Source organism: Lathyrus oleraceus, chromosome 5, assembly GCF_024323335.1.
Source record: "Lathyrus oleraceus cultivar Zhongwan6 chromosome 5, CAAS_Psat_ZW6_1.0, whole genome shotgun sequence".
NCBI lineage: Eukaryota > Viridiplantae > Streptophyta > Magnoliopsida > Fabales > Fabaceae > Lathyrus > Lathyrus oleraceus.
This window is the reverse complement of record NC_066583.1, coordinates 393,918,167-393,934,889: the sequence shown is the minus strand read 5'-3', so window position 1 is coordinate 393,934,889 and position 16,723 is coordinate 393,918,167.

Below are 16,723 nucleotides of genomic sequence, written 5' to 3'. Positions count from 1 at the left end.
TATGAGGAAGTGGTACGCGTAGCATACGCGTATGAGATAGGTGGTACGCGTATGGGATTGGCGTAGAAATGGGCAATACGCGTATGGGACTAGGCAGTACGCGTATGGGCAGGATTGTGATTTTTCTGTGCTGTTGTCGTGCAGTTTTTGGTTGTTCAGCTGAATAAGGTAATTAGCTGATGTATGATAGAGTAGGGATCATTTCCCGTTGTTTTGGGTAGTATAGGTATTAGTAGAGTGTGCTAATGTTGTGATTGATTATGTGGTATGAAATTATGAATGGACTGTTTATGGCTTAGAGTGTGAGCATATGTCCATTGTGGATGATTGTTGATGTTTGCATGACTAAGTGATTTAGCTTGCATATTGTGGCCTTTATGGTGGTAGCTAATTCCCATGGTGAGGAATTAGTGAGTTAGTATTGTGGATTGTTGTTGATGTTTGCATGCTAGGTGATTAGCGTGCATATCATAGCCCTTGGGGTGGTAGCTAATTCCCATGGTGAGGAATTAGTGAGTGAGTCACTAGGTCTCAAATGAGTGGGACTAGTGAGCTTGGTAGCCGTACCTGGATTTGGTCGGTGAGGTTGAACTATATGTTCACGAATAGTCGGTACCGCATGCATGGAGTCTCATTGCATAATATATGTATGTATGGCGTATAATATGAATGGATGTATTCCAATATTATACGTGTGTTTTATGTGTGTCGAGTTTGAGTATGATGATGATGATGATTATGAGCTGATATTGTCGTTGCTGAATATGTGTGATCTGATTAGGGTGATGATATGTGTTGAATTACTTAGCATTACATGATATTTTATAATGCTTATTATATCGATTGAGGAACTCACCCTTACAACTATTTTTCAGGTAACGAGCAGTGATTGAGTAGAAGCTAGTCCTTGGAGTCTAGTGTAGTTCCTTAGTGGGTCATGCTCTGGTAGATGTAACATCGGGACGGGATGTTTTACCTTATTTTCATTGTTGGTTGTTGAATGATCTTACCTGTAATGTGTTACATGGTTTGTATGTTGTTGTTAATTTCTATCCGCTGCGAATTATGCAAATGTTTATTTTGATAAATAAATGAGTATGACCAGATATTTTGGAACACGGTGTGAAGTGTCAAGTGTGACACCCTTAGTTGCATATTTACTCTGATTTATGTTGTGATGTTTTAATTAAATATTTTGGGGTATTTTAGAAGGGTGTTACAGGGCGCATGCAAAACGACACACAAAACATGAGTTTAGCACAAAAACCAAGTGTGCACGTTAGAAGGAGAATGATTACAGCTCATAAATGATGTCTAATCCCAACAGTCAGTACACTGCTCGAGGAGATCTCAAGAGACTGTTTCTTGATTACTGCTAGACAGTTGTCTAGAAGTTCCAAGGTCAGATGCAAGGTGCTCCACCTGTTTTCTCCATCTGATCCTCAGGAATACCAAAGGGTTGGTTCCTGGAGATTTCCAACTCAGATGACTTCTAACTTGGTAGGAGTATCAGAGTCAGATACATAATCCACTTTGTTTACATCAGAATCTTATTTCGCTAACTCAGAGGCACATTTTATTCAGGACAATTTTGAATGTTCAGATTCTTTAAGATGAAGAGGAATCTATCTTCAGCAAGGGGTTTGGTAAAGATATCATCCCATTGATGGTCTGTATCAATGAATTTCAATATTACTACCCCTTTCTGAACATAGTCTCTAATGAAATGATGTTTTATTTCTATGCGCTTAGCTCTAGAGTGCAAAATAGGATTCTTGCTTCAACAAATGGCAGCAGTATTGTCACAAAAGATAGGAATGTTACTCTCAAAGATTTGAAGATCCTCTAGTTGATTCTTCATCCAGAGCATCTGGGTAGTGCATAATGATGCTAAAATGTATTTCGCTTCTGTAGTAGACAGGGCTATGGTTGATTGTCTTTTGCTGGCCCAGGATATCAGATTCTTTCCCAAGAGTTGACAATTTCCAGATGTACTTTTTCATTCCATTTTGTCTCCTGCGTAATCTGCATCACAAAAACCAGATAGTCTATACTCTGATGTTTTCTCATACATCAGGCCCAGGTTAGGAGTTCCTTTCAGATATCTGAGTATTCTCTTAACGGCTGTTAAATGAGATTCTCTAGGATCTAATTGGAATCTGGCACAGAGACAAACACTAAATAGAATATCAGGACGTGTAGCAGTCAGATAGAGAAGAGAGCCTATCATACCACGATAGAGCTTCTGACAAACCTTTTGATTAACTTCTTATTTTTCCAGAATGCAAGTTGGATGCATGGGTGTCTTGGCAGGTTTGGATTCCACCATTTCAAATTTCTTCAGAATGTCTTTTATGTATTTACTTTGATGAACATAGGTGACTTCTGAAGCTTGATTGATCTGAATTCCTAGAAAGAACTTCAGTTCTTGCATTAGGCTCATTTCGAATTCTTCCTGCATTAGCTCAGATAATTCTTGACATACAGAGGAGTTAGCTGAACCAAAAATGATATCATCAACGTATATCTAGCATATCATGAGATCATTATTAATGTTTTTACAGAAGAGTGTAGAGTCAACTTTCCCTCTGATAAAATCGTGTTCCAGAAGAAAATTACTAAATCTTTCATACCAAGCTCTGGGAGCTTGTTTTAGTCCATATAAAGATTTTTTAAGTTTAAAAACGTGTTCTGGACAATTTGAATTTTCAAAACCTGGAGGTTGATTGACATACACTTCTTCTGATATATACCCATTAAGAAATACACTTTTGACATCCATTTGATATAGTTTGATAGAATGATTTACAGCAAATGAAACAAGTAAGCGAATGGATTCTAACCTGGCGACTGGGGAAAAGGTTCCATTGTAGTCAATGCCTTTTTGTTGACTATACCCTTGAGCCACCAGTCGAGCTTTGTTTCTGACAACTTCTCCTTTCTCATTCAGCTTGTTTCTGAACACCCATCTGGTTCCGATAATATGAGTGCCTTTAGGTTTAGGAACAAGATCCCAGACGTTATTCTTTGTGAATTGATCTAGCTCTTCTTGCATGGCTAGAACCCAGTCGCTATCTTGAAGTGCCTCATCACAGGAAGTAGGCTCGATCAGAGATACTAGTCCCAGAGGAGTTTCTTCAGGTACTTTGAAGGTTGACCTAGTTCGGATAGGTTCATCCTTGTTTCCCAGAATCAACTCTTCAGATATGTTGAGGCGACTTTTAGCTTTCTTTGGGATTGCTGGGGATTTAGTTCCTTCTGAAGTTTGAGTAGCAGATGCTTTAGGTGCTTTGATATTCTCGTCAGAACCTGCAAGAGTAATCTCCAGATCTGCAAGTTTCTCAACTAGCTTTGACTTTTCAGGGTCAAGCTTATCATCAAATCTGACATGAATTTATTCTTCCATAATTTTGGTTTCTGTATTGTATACTCTATAGCCTTTAGAGCGTTTTGAGTATCCTAACATAATACATTTTTGTGCTTTTGAATCAAACTTGTTCAGATGTTCTTTAGTATTTAGAATAAAGCAAGAACATCCAAAAGGATGAAAATAAGAAATGTTGGGTTTTCTTCCTTTACACAGTTCATAAGGAGTCTTCTCCAGAATAGGTCTTATGGAGATTCTATTATGAATATAACACGTTGTATTTACTACTTCAGCCCAAAAGTCCTTAGCCACATTTGTTTCATTGATCATGGTTCTGGCCATCTCTTGGAGTGTCCTATTCTTCCTCTCTACAACTCCATTTTGTTGTGGAGTTCTAGGGAAGGAGAAATCATGGGATATTCCATTAGAGTCAAATAATTCCTCAAAAAAATTATTTTCAAATTCTCCACCATGATCACTTCTGACTCTGATGATTTTAGAGTCAAATTCGTTTTGCACTTTGGAACAAAAGCTAGTGAATCCAGAGTGAGACTCACTCTTGTGCTTTAAGAATTTTACCCATGTCCAGCGACTAAAATCATCAACAATAACTAGTCCATATTTCTTTCCATTGACTGATGTTGTTTTCACAGGACCAAATAAATCAATGTGAAGAAGTTCTAGAGGCTTAGAGGTAGAAACAATATTTTTCTTTTTAAAAGATGATTTTGAAAATTTTCCTTTCTGACATGCTTCACATAGAGCATCTGAAGAGAACTTCAGCTTAGGTAGACCTCTGAATAACTCGAGTTTATTTAGCTGAGATAATTTTCTCATGCTAATGTCGCCCAAGCGTCTATGCCATACCCATTGCTCTTCATGAACAGACATTAAACATTTTACATTTTGCTCTTTTAAATCCGAAAGATTTATTTTATAAATATTGTTTTTCCTCTTGCCAGTGAATATGACAGATCCATTGTTTTGATTTATGGCTTTACATGTTTTTTGATTAAAGGTTACATCATACCCGTTATCACTTAATTGACTTATTGATAACAGATTATGCATTAATCCTTCTACATAGAGAACATCAGATATAGAGGGAAGAGTACCATTACCAATAGTTCCGGAGCCTCCGATCCTTCCTTTTTGATCTCCTCAGAAGCCTACGAATCTAGCATCTTTAAGTTTCAGGTTTTGGAACATATACTCTTCCCGTCATGTGTCGCGAGCATCCAGAGTCCAGGTACCATGACTGGTGTTTTAATTCTGCTGCATAAGATATCTACAACATAAACAATCTTATTCTTTGGTACCTAGAATCTTTCGGGTCCTTTGTGATTAGTTTTCCCAGAGTTTCTTAACACTTTGGGTTTTCTAGCATTATTAAATCGTTGTGCTTGTGTATGTGTATAGTGATAGGAAAATGGAGATTTAGGTTGGTCATTAGTAGAAGTTTTATCTTCACCAGGATCATACCCAATTCCTCTTCTATTGTTCTGACTGACCCCATAAATCATGGATGCCATTCTTCTCCTCTCTATCCCATTTTTCAGAAACTTTTGAAAAGATTTTTCATATTCATAAATTATTGTGTTTGAAGTTTGTGGAGCTTGAGATAACGCTTCTTCAAGTTTTGAGCAATTTTTCTTTGTTGAATCTCTTTCTAATATCAAGGTTCTGTTTTCATCTTTTAGTTCTAAAATTGTCATCTCAAGTTTACCACATTCTTCTAGAGTTTCTTCAAGCACACCTTTTACAACCTTAAATTTTTGTTTGAGTTTCTGATATGAGTTTAGAGTTTCAGATAGGCATGATTCTAGGTCAGATCGAGAAAGTTCAGAAAATACCTCTTCGGACTCAGATTCTTCATCTAAAGTATTCTTGGAGGTGGTAGCCATGAGTGCCACATTTGCCTGTTCATCAGAGTCTGATTCTGATGAGTCAGATTCACTGTCGTCCCAGGTAGCCATCAGTCCCTTTTTGGTTCTGAAGGAATTTTTCTTGAAGTTCTCTTTTCTGGAACTATCTTTCTTCAACTTGGGACATTCGTTTCGGTAATGACCTGTTTCCTTACATTCATAACACGCAACATCTTTGTTAGATTTACCTTTTGAGGTTGATTCTGATCGATCTCCTTTGGATCTTGGTTTTCTGAAGTTATTATTCCTTTTTCTCCAGAGTTGTTTTACTCTTCTGGTCAGAAGGGATAATTCTTCCTCATCGTCAGAATCTTATTTTTCAGAGTCATCAATGTCTTCTTCTTCGGCCTGGAAGGCTTTGTTTCTGTCAGACTTGTGCCTTTCAGATCTGGACTTTAGTGCTACAGACTTGATCTTCTTCTGAGGCTCATCTTCCTCCAGTTCTATCTCATGACTTCTGAGTGAACTGACAAGTTCTTCAAGGTTGATGTTGTTCAGATCCTTTGATAGCTTTAAGGCTGTGACCATGGGTCTCCACTTCTTTGGCAAGCTTCTGACTATCTTTTTGACATGGTCCGCAGTTGTATATCCTTTATCTAGCACTTTGAGACCTGCAATTAGAGTTTGAAATCTAGAAAACATTACCTCTACAACTTCATCATCCTCCATTTTGAAGGCTTCATATTTCTGGATTAGAGAGCCTTTATTTCTTTGACTTGAGAGTTTCCTTCATGAGTCATCCTCAGGGAGTCAAGTATTTCTTTAGCTGTTCCCTTTTGGTGTTTTTTTCATACTCATTGTAGGATATGACATTGAGAAGTATCGTTCTGGCTTTGTGATGATTCTTGAATTCACGCTTCTGATCATCTGTCATTTTGCTTCTGGGAATGGACACTCCAGCACCTGTTACAGGTGGTATGTATCCAATTGTGACAATGTCCCAGAGATCAGCGTCGTAGCCAAGACAGAAACTTTCAATTCTATCTTTCCAGTAATCGAATTTCTCTCCATCAAAGACTGGAGGCTTAGCGTTGTAACTATCTCTTTCATTGGTGTTGGCCATAGTTTTTCTTGTTCTAGATCTCTCTACACTGTTAAGAGTTTGATTAGAAAATCAATAATAGAGCCGAAGCTCTGATACCAACTGAAGGTGAGAAAAACAAGAAAGGGGGGTTTGAATTGTTTTAGAAAATAAAAGCTTTTTCGAAAAATAAGAACACACAAAATTTTATACTGGTTCACTTAGAAAACAAAGCTACTTCAGTGCACCCGGCCATGGTGATTTTGCCTTCAAAAAGGACTTAATCCACTAATCTTGAAAGGTTATACAACCAAACGTCTAAGAGAATGATCTCTTAGTCCTCTCAAGTATACATACTACGCAGAGTCACTTGAGGAACAAAAACAATTTTAGCAAAATAAAATTGTAATAGAAGGTGCTTATAAGAGTAAGCAAGTACTACAGCAAAATATTTGAGCAAGAGTTTTCACGTATGAGCAGCAGCTCGTGAAAATTGAGAGAGAATATGAATGACTTTTTCTGTGCGTTGTTGTTGTGTCTCTCAATGAGGTAGGTTGTCCTTTATATAGTAGTGAGAGGGAGAGTTGGAGTGATGACAGAATATTGGTCTTCGATGAGCATTCAATGTCATTACTTCTGTGTTTCTTGTCATAACCATTTTGTCTCCCTGAATAACTTCTTTCTTAAAATACTTCCTTTTCATATTGAGAAGTTCTTTCCGTTACTCTTTTTGAATTTGGTGAATCTTCATCAGAGTCTTGTTATATCAGAGTCATGCGCCAGAAGGAGATTATGTCAAAGTTTCATCAGAGCTTCTCAGAGTACTAGTCTTTTAGATCATCAGAACTAAGACCAGTAGTTGTTAGAGCTTCTGGTTTCTTTTTACTATCTTGCTTTGCTTAGATTCAGACCTTCTTGGGCGCACTTCTTCCTCAGATGTGTCTGATCTTCTAGCACTTTGTATCTGATCAGTGTTTGTATCTGATAAAATGATCAGAATCCTTTGTTGCCGTTCAGAGTCCTGCACACTTAGAAAAATTTCGTTAAGGTGCCATTTTTGGTTTCATCCTTTGTTATCATCAAAATCCTGGAATTCTATTGTAGAACTAATTTTGTTCTTACAGGGAGAATGTTGGATTCAAACTGAACTTGGATTATGGCTTGATGATTGGACATGGTTTTCTTTCAGCGTGGAGTTTGGCTTGGCTTTTAGTTTGGAAGTCGATGATTTTAGCTATGCCTAGTTCAGTAAGTTAACTTCCGACCAAAAATGGATTTTGCCATGGTAGTTTCTTATGCTAAGCAAACTCACTTTATCCTATTTGAAAAATAGTGCAGGGCACGGTTCCGACTTTTGAGTTTTGTTGGCTTTTTGCAGGTATGCTTGTGGTGAGCAGAATGAAAGTTATGGCGTGTAGTCAATGCAGGTTAGTTGTGGAGATTGTCATGAGTTCCTACCCTTAGAAGTAAGTGAGTTGTTATGGATATTGCTCTATGTTAATTGAGTTAGAATTCAAAAGTCTGCTAGTTAACGGTAAAATGCTAAATCGCTAGAGTTTTTATTAATCATTATCTATTGTTAGTAATATTTGAATGATCAAAAATTGTTACTGAATATGAAACGGTTAGTCTAATTTGTGACGCTAAGAGATATCCATTTGAATTTGTGTTTATGCAGGTTTGGTTTTGCGTTTCGTTTGCAGCTGGTTTGTGTTTTGGTTGCAGCTTTGCAGTTCGAACATGCCGCTACCGTTCTACGTTCTGCCAGATTTCACCTGCGTTTTGCCATTGTTTGTGGCTTGTTCACATTTTGGCTTGCAGCTGGTGTGCGCTTGCAGTTTCGGTTGTGGCTGGCTGCTGCTGTTTCGGTTGTGCATTGCAGCATTTGGATTGTAGTTATTACATGGATTAATTAGTCCTTTTTACTTGAAATGTTAATTTTAAAAACTAATGGATGATGTATTTAGGGATATGATGGTTATGTATTAATGGTATTAGACATGTAAAATGGATATGGAATGTGTTAATAGAAAATGATTTGTATATTGTAAATGGATTTTGTTTGGATAATTGGTTTATATTATGAATGAATTTGAACATTTTATATTGACATGGACAATTGGTTTGAGAATTTGGATAAGGAAAATGGATACTTGTTGGATATGTAGAATGGACATGAAATTTGGATATGTAAAATGGTTTATTTTTAAAATCAAACCAAAAAGAAATTCTAATAATAGGATGTCAAAATTAATTTGGAATCAAAACAATGTTTTTCAAAAATCAATTTGAAACAATGATGAAATGATTGTTGATATTTATGCTAAATGCCATGGTAAGTATGATAAGTTGATTTTGGTCAACTGTTTGATCAAAAAGTCAATAGTTGATCAGAAGTCAATTGATGCAACAAGATGATGAACTGGACTTCTTTAATTAAAAATGCATGTTCAAAAGGGTACCATGACCTAGGGGTGTTCGTGGTTCATGAACTGCACTGAACCAAACCACATTTATAGTTCAGTTTATAATAACCATTTTAAAAAAATGCAGTTAATTGCTAAAATGATTTCAATTCAGTTTAAAACTAGTTTATAAACCGTTTTGTATTTAAAAACTAGTTTATAATCAGTTTGCAATTATAAACCAATTTTATAATTTGAATTCTTTTAAAATCAATTTTTTGAATTTCATAAAATATAATTAATTAAAAAAAATAATAATATTTGAAAATATTTATTTTTTAAAAAAAAACTTTTATTTATAAAAATTAATTAAATATTTTATTTTTCTGAAAAAAAAATCGGAATAAATATTTTTAAAATTTCATGCCAAAAAAAAAATTTAAAAAAATTTTGATTTTAATTTTTCGGGGAAAAAAATCCAGAATAAATTTTTTTCGAATTTTATTTCCTTTAAATTAAAAAAATATATTTTATTTTATATTCCAAAAGTTTTGGGGAAAAATTTCACTACAAAAATTATTTTATTCGAAATTTTTATTTTAAAAATAAAATATTTTTCAGATTTTTTTTATTTCAAAAAACAATAATTTTTTATTTTTCTGAAAAAATATTTTTTTTATTTCAAATTAAATTATATTTTTTAATGAATAAAAAAATTATTTTCAGAAAAAAATTATTTTTTATTTTATGGAATACAAAATATTTTATTTTCAGTTTTTTTTCTAAAATAACTATATATTTTTTTTATAATTTTATTTTTAATTTCAATAAAATATTTTTTTACTTTTCATAATTATAAATATTTTTAATTTCCATTTTTTTCACTCTCATTAATTCTTCTTTTTTATTAAAAGAAATTATAATTAAAGCAATTTATAAAAGAAAACTGGTTATGACCCAGTTTTAAACTGAATTATAATTGGTTAATTTAAATGGTTCAATTCATTAACCATTCAAGTGGTTTAGTTATTTTATGGTGCAATGCAATTCAGTTTGGTTAACCATATTTTTGCACACCCCTACTGGCATGACCCAATTAGAACCAATGTATCTTGTGAATGGATGATAATGAAACCTTGTTATCATGCCACGACTTGATAAAAAATGAATCAATGAACTTCAGATCAATGAAGTTTAATGGATGAAGTGACTTGGGTTCAATGAGATGCAGTGAAATACGAATGAAAGCATGCTTGGAACCAACCAAAACAAACCATGTAATAAGGGTTTAGCTAGGTCAAAGTTCAAGGAGCCAAGCAATAACCAAGAGTCTCGAACCCAATAATTTGTCAATGCCATGAACTAATTCAGGGTTTCCAACCCTTCAAAACAAACCTCAAGGACTACCAACTCCAGGATCAAGGATTATGGTTTCAAATCAAGCACAAAGCTCCTCAAACCATAGGCCCCCAATTAGGGTTTGAAAGTCAAGTCAGTGACAGAAGGTCAAACACAAGATCACAATGAAGTCAAGATCAAGAATCAGGGTTTGGATGCCTAGATGAATATCAAGGTGCAATCTTCAAGAATCAAAGTCTCAAAGAATCCAACAATCAAGGTTTCTCCATATGATAAGCAGTACCACAATCTTCAGGCCACAACCCCAGTTTTTATTAACCATAATCTTGAGTCTATGACGCATGTTAACATGTGTTGATTATGCATGAATGATGCACATGAATGAGTCATGAGTGAGTCTCAAGTTATAAGTCAGGTGAGAAGCAAAATGGAGGGAAAATTTTGGGGTACAACACCCCTCATAGGCATAAAGGATGGAATCAACTACAATCCAAGGATAACTTTACGCCAATTAGGTGACCCGATGTTATGCAAGCCAGATTCCGAGCATGTGGAGAAGTTTGTTTTGTATGAAAGGGTTGATAATCTGGAGTTGCTGAGGAAGATCATTAGAGATTGGAGGGAGGCCCTTCCTCAAGGAAGGTCTGAGTTAGGAAAAAAGAATTGCATTGCCAAGGAAACCTTTACGCAGTGGGTTAAGGATGGGGTTGAAGAAATTATGTTGTCGTTTCCTTTTGAGCCATCTATGAGCATCTCACAGCCTGCTGTTGTACCCCAAAAATTTTTTCCCTCCCTTTTTGCTTCTCATCTGACTTATGGCTTGAGACTCATTCATATTTCATTCATGTGCATCATTCATTCATGATTAACACTTACTAACACGCATCATAGATTCAAGGTTTATGGTTGGTAAAAACAAGGGCTTTTCTTGAAGATTGTGGTATTGCACACCTTATGGGCTGAAACCCTAATTCTTGACTTTGCTCCAATGGGATCTTGTGTTTGACCTTTTGTGTAATTAATCTATCTTCTGAACCCTAATTGTGGGTCCATGGCTTAAGGTGTTACCTGTGGAGCTTTGGGCTTTGTTTGAAACCCTAATCAGGGATAATTGGTATTTAGGTGCTTTGCTGGTTTGGCTTTCTGATATACGGTTCATCAAAACCCTAGTCCTTGGCTTCGAGGTTGGTGAACCCTATGGTTTGCATTGAGGTAGTGGAAACCATGATTGTGATTCATGGCATTGATGCACCACTTGAGTTGACTTCTCACCTGGCTTGAGATTCTTGATTGATACATAGCTTTGAACCTTGACTCATGGTGTTATGTGATTGATTCAAGGCATGTTTGCATTCATATTTCATTGACCTCATGGTCTCATGATCCATTTGATCTGAGTCTTATTTCATTCCCCATGTCATCCATTATTTTTATGGTTTTATTAAAATTTCAAGATTCACTCATGCTTTGATTTATAGTCCCATTGATACAAATTCATTGTCCATTTGATCAAGTCATTTCGTGACCCATTAATTACACGTCGTTCATTCATTCAAACCTGTTCAAAAGTGCATTGAAAGCTTTTGTTTCAAGTTGATTTCATATTGAACAAGAAAGAAAAGCAATGACAATGAATGATAAAGGTACTAAAGTTTAAATTGCATTAAGTAAATGACTTGAAAGTAAAGCAATGTTAATAAGGAGTTAGTCAAATGTTAGTGAAAAGTTCCATTTGTTTAAGTCATTCTTTGGAGAACACTCAACCATCCGTTCACAAGTATGAATACATGAACCAAGACATCATCCATGAGAAGGGCTCGAACTTGGAGAAATCAACAAGTATGCAACTAGCTCTCACGAATGGAAAAAAGGTCAAGTCTTCACACAATACCATGAAGAATGGGAGACTTACAATCTCACTTACTTGAATTTTGTGCCTTGCGGGATAAATTTATCTCTATTTTAAGGAATCGTAATTGGACTTACGTAGAAGTCACAACTATCTGAGGCCGGACAATAAAGATATTGGTGTTAATGCGTGTTAGAGACTTGGTACAAAGAACCAAGCTCCTAAAACATACCACACATAAAATAAAGATGGGATGGACTTATCTCAATCCAGCACAGGTTGATTCATCTGACAGAAGGTCATTGATGAATCAACAAGAATTTAGACATTAGAGAAATCATTGGTCAATGATGGATTGAGAAAGAATAGGGACGAAGATGAAGAGGGAAGGGGAAATAGAAACCCAAATTGATCACAGGAGGAAATTCATTTGATCAATACTATTCATTCATCTTAAGGGATGAAATGTACATTTCATCAACCATGACCAATGCCAAACAGAACGTCCAACATCACAAAGTCAATCAAATGGCTCAACAAAATTTTCAAATAATTAATCAATTAAAAATGAATAAAAATGTACTTTTAAATGGAAAAAAACTTCAAATCCCTTAAAATCACCAAATAAATGGCCAAGAGATTTATCCTAGGTCAAACAAGGTCAAAGAAGCTTAAACAAAAAATTTCATGAATTTTGGAAAGTCAGAAGTATTTTAAAATATTTAAAAACAAGTCCAAAATCAATTAGTTCACCAAAAATATCAAAATTAATCCAAAAAATGAATTTAATTCAAAATATGGAAGAGGAAAATATTTAAAGATTTTTGGTGAAAGTCCCATATTTTTTGGATTAAAAATGAATTTATTTTGAATTAATCAAAATAAGTGGATTAAAAGAAAAATTATAAATTAAAATAAAAAGCGAAAAAACAAGGGTCATCTGATCTCCCACATTAATTGAGGTGGCAGATCTGATGGTTAAGCGCTTAGGGTCCATGGTGCGCTTCAGTCAACGCGTGGAAAAAAGAGTAAATAAAACCAATGGACCTGATTAGAACCCTGGGACATGATCAAATGGTTGGGATGTTGCCAACACATCACCGAAGCTAGGGCTCCAGTCATCTTCTCCGGTGGACCTCACTGGACTGGTCCACCACCAAAGTTCATAAAAATAAAAAGTGAATACACTATTTTGAAGGAAAAATCCTCAGGAGTCCAAATTTGTCCTCAAATTTCTCCAATTCCAAGTATATTGAAAGATACATGGATTTGAAAATTGAGGAGTATGATCTGAGTTGCTTCGATTTGACCTCAAAGCAACTCAATCTTGTTGCCTACATTGGTAGGACTTAAGCCAACCAAAAACCAAGTGAAATGACGGAGAATTGAGGGAGAATAAAGAAGGAAAGTTTCATAAAATTCACCTTCTATTCGCAGTGATGAAGCTCGATCTAGATCTCAATTTGCTTGGGCTTGCTTCCACTAGCTTGCAGGAGATGAAATGGATGCTCAAATGGTTTGGACTCTTGGAGTTTCAATCTCAAAAAAGAAGTGAAATTGAAACTCGATTTCAAATGAAATATTCAAGTTTATCCTATCAATGGAGGGTGGGAATGGTGAAGGAGCAATACTTGGGCAAGGTGTCCTTGATTTTGAGCAGAATGAGTTGCATTTATAGGCTTGACAATTGATTTCCACACACTTTCAATCAAATGCCAAAAATAGTAATTCTAGTGTGCATGCTTGCATGAGCATGTGATAGGCCCATCAAATGATTGTAATTGGTCCAAAGTTGTGCACATGTGATGCTGGAAGCTTAACATGAGACCATGGAAATGTATTTGAAAATTGGTCATAAAAGTCATCCAAATTGGGTCATACATTACACCCATGTGTAAGTCCTTCAAAAATGCTCCAAATACCATGATCTTGGACTCTTTGGAAAAGTAACATGAAGGGGGGAAACTTTGATGTTGAACAACTTTCAATTTGGAGCTTGGATCATGATGAATTTTAAGGTGGAAGTTGGAAAAATCAAACATAGTTGAAAAATTTCTAAGTATAAAGTCAAATGATCATTTTTTCCACCTTGAATAACTTTGGCTATGAGCTTCAAATGAAAATGGTTCCTTGATCAAAGGTGTATATATTCCATTCCTATTTAATTTGGTCACAAATTTGACACCATTTGAATCTTTCATGAGGGATTTATGTATTTTAGAAGTTGAGGAAACATGCTTGTTCAATGGTAATGGCCCAAAATGACCTATAATGTTTCCTTTTGGCACATACCCTTGCAAGTAGAGTTAGAAATTTCTCAAAGAAGAAACGTTGGAGAAGACATCTTTAAATTTATCATGAAACTTGGATGGATTTCATATCATAAAAAATGAGCAAGTTATGATTCTTGGAAGTTGACCTTCCATTTAGGACACAAACTAAATGACCTATAATCGTTCACCATAAAAAATGACTTTACAAGAAATATTAGGTCTTGATGCCAACATAAAAGTTGTTTGTAATGTCATAAAGAATAATATTTATCTTGGAATAATTTTCATGACACAAATTGTAGGAGATATGGTCTAGGGAACCCTAGATTTGACTAGTTGACTTTCTCTAGTCAACCTCTTTGAACCAATTTGCAAACTTGAAGTTCTTTTGATCTTTAGGGTTCATGGAGAATCTTATATGCTTGATATGATGTAAAATGGAGTATCTCTTGATATATTTAACCAATTGTTGAAGAAACTTATTGAGGAAGTCACACAAGATACCCAGATGAATTAGGCTTCCAAGGTAAACAAGCTTCAAAATCTTGATGAATTCTTGATCAAAATGATAAATAAAGAACATGAAGATCCATATATGATGCTTGAAGACATTGTGAACCTTTCCTTGATTGATCTCTTACACTGAGGGTCTCAAACCATATATATGAACTTGGTGGGGGGTACAGATGGACACATACACACACACCTACAAAAGATACAAAGCTATACATAGACATATTTTTGGTATTTTGGTTAGTAAACAAAATAAAATTAAGTATGATTCAATAAAAAATGCTTGGTGATCTCTCCCAATGCAAACCCAATGAATGAGGGGTGATGAGAATGCTAAGGTGTAATCCCAAAGCCAATGAAAATGATGAGATAACATGAGGGATATTAGGGTCAAAATTAGGGACTTACAACTACTTAATTTCTATAGCTGTAAATTCATGACCATCAAGCTATGGATAAAACTTGACATCAATAAAACTAGAGTTGCCACCGCACTTTTATTGTTTCCAAAGGAAAATGGCAAAAGTACGAACAAAACCCAAAGATAAGAAATTTTCAAATCAAAACTAATAAAATGTCATAGATTACTAGTATGGGGGTTGGTTACAAAGAGGGAAGGTATTAACACCCAAAGTGTTATAGGTACTCCTAGGGAGCCCTTTTTTGTGGGCAAGTGTTTTGGTCAAAAATGATGTTTGATAAAAATGGAATGGGGGGATGAGAAAAGAATTCATTAACTAAATTTTTGTGTTTGACAAGTCCTTAGGTCTTATGCCTACGTACCAACATAAAAATGAGGGATCAAAACCCTGTAGTTCATGGTAAAAATTTCAAAGAAGTTGGTGAATTAATTTTAACAAAAGTTTTGCAGAAAAAGGCACAAAGATGGCCAAAGATTTGAATTGGGTTGTTAGTTATTTTTTATTTTTGAAATTAAAGTCAATATGGTTAAGCAATCATAATTGGATAAATTATGATCACTTAATTCATGTAGCGGTAATTTCATGACCATCAAGCTATGGATAAACTTGATGTCAATAAAACCAGCGTCGCCACCGCAATTTTATTATTTCCAAAGGAAAAAGGCAAAAGTACAAACAACCCAAAGATAAGAAGTTTTCAAATCAAAACTAATAAAATGTCAGAGATTATAGGTAAAGGGGTTGGTTACACAGAGGAAAGGTATTACAACCCAAAGTGTCCTAGGTACTCCTAGGGAGCCCTTTTTTGTGCGCAAGTGTTTTAGTAAAAAATGATGTTTGATAAAAATGGATTGGGGGGATGAGAAAAGAATTCATTAATTATATTTTTGTGTTTGACAAGATCTTCGGTCTTATTCCTATGTACTTATAAGACCCCAATTTTGACCCTAAGATTCCTCATGTTATCTCATCATATGCATGAACATTGGGATCACACCTTGGCATCCTCCTTACCCCTCATTCATTGGGTTTTCATTGGGAGAGATCACCAAGAACTTTTTATTGTATCATACTTTATTTTTAATTATTTACTAACCAAAATACCAAAACAATATGTCAATGTATTAGTTTGTTGCTTTTGTAGATATTGTATGTGCTCACCCATGCTATATCAAGCTCATATCTAGGTTTTAAGACCTTCAATGCAAGGAGTTCAATCAATAAATGATTCACATTGGTTCAAATCATCATATATGTATCTCCATGATCTTCACATGTCATTTTGATCAAGAATTCATCAAGAGTTTGAAGCTTTTTTGCCTTGGAAGCCCTAATTCATCTGACTATCTTGTGTGACTTCCTCGATAAGTTTCTTCATCAATTGATCAAATATTTCAAGGGATACTTCATATTATAACATCCTACACATATATGATCCTCCATAAGTCTCAAAAGTCAAGAGAATATCAAGCTAACAAGATGGTTCATGGTGGTTGACTAGAGAAAGTCAACTGGTCAAAACTAGGGTTCCCTAGACCCTATATCCTACAATATTTGTCATATGAAAATGATTCCAAGAGAAAAATTAC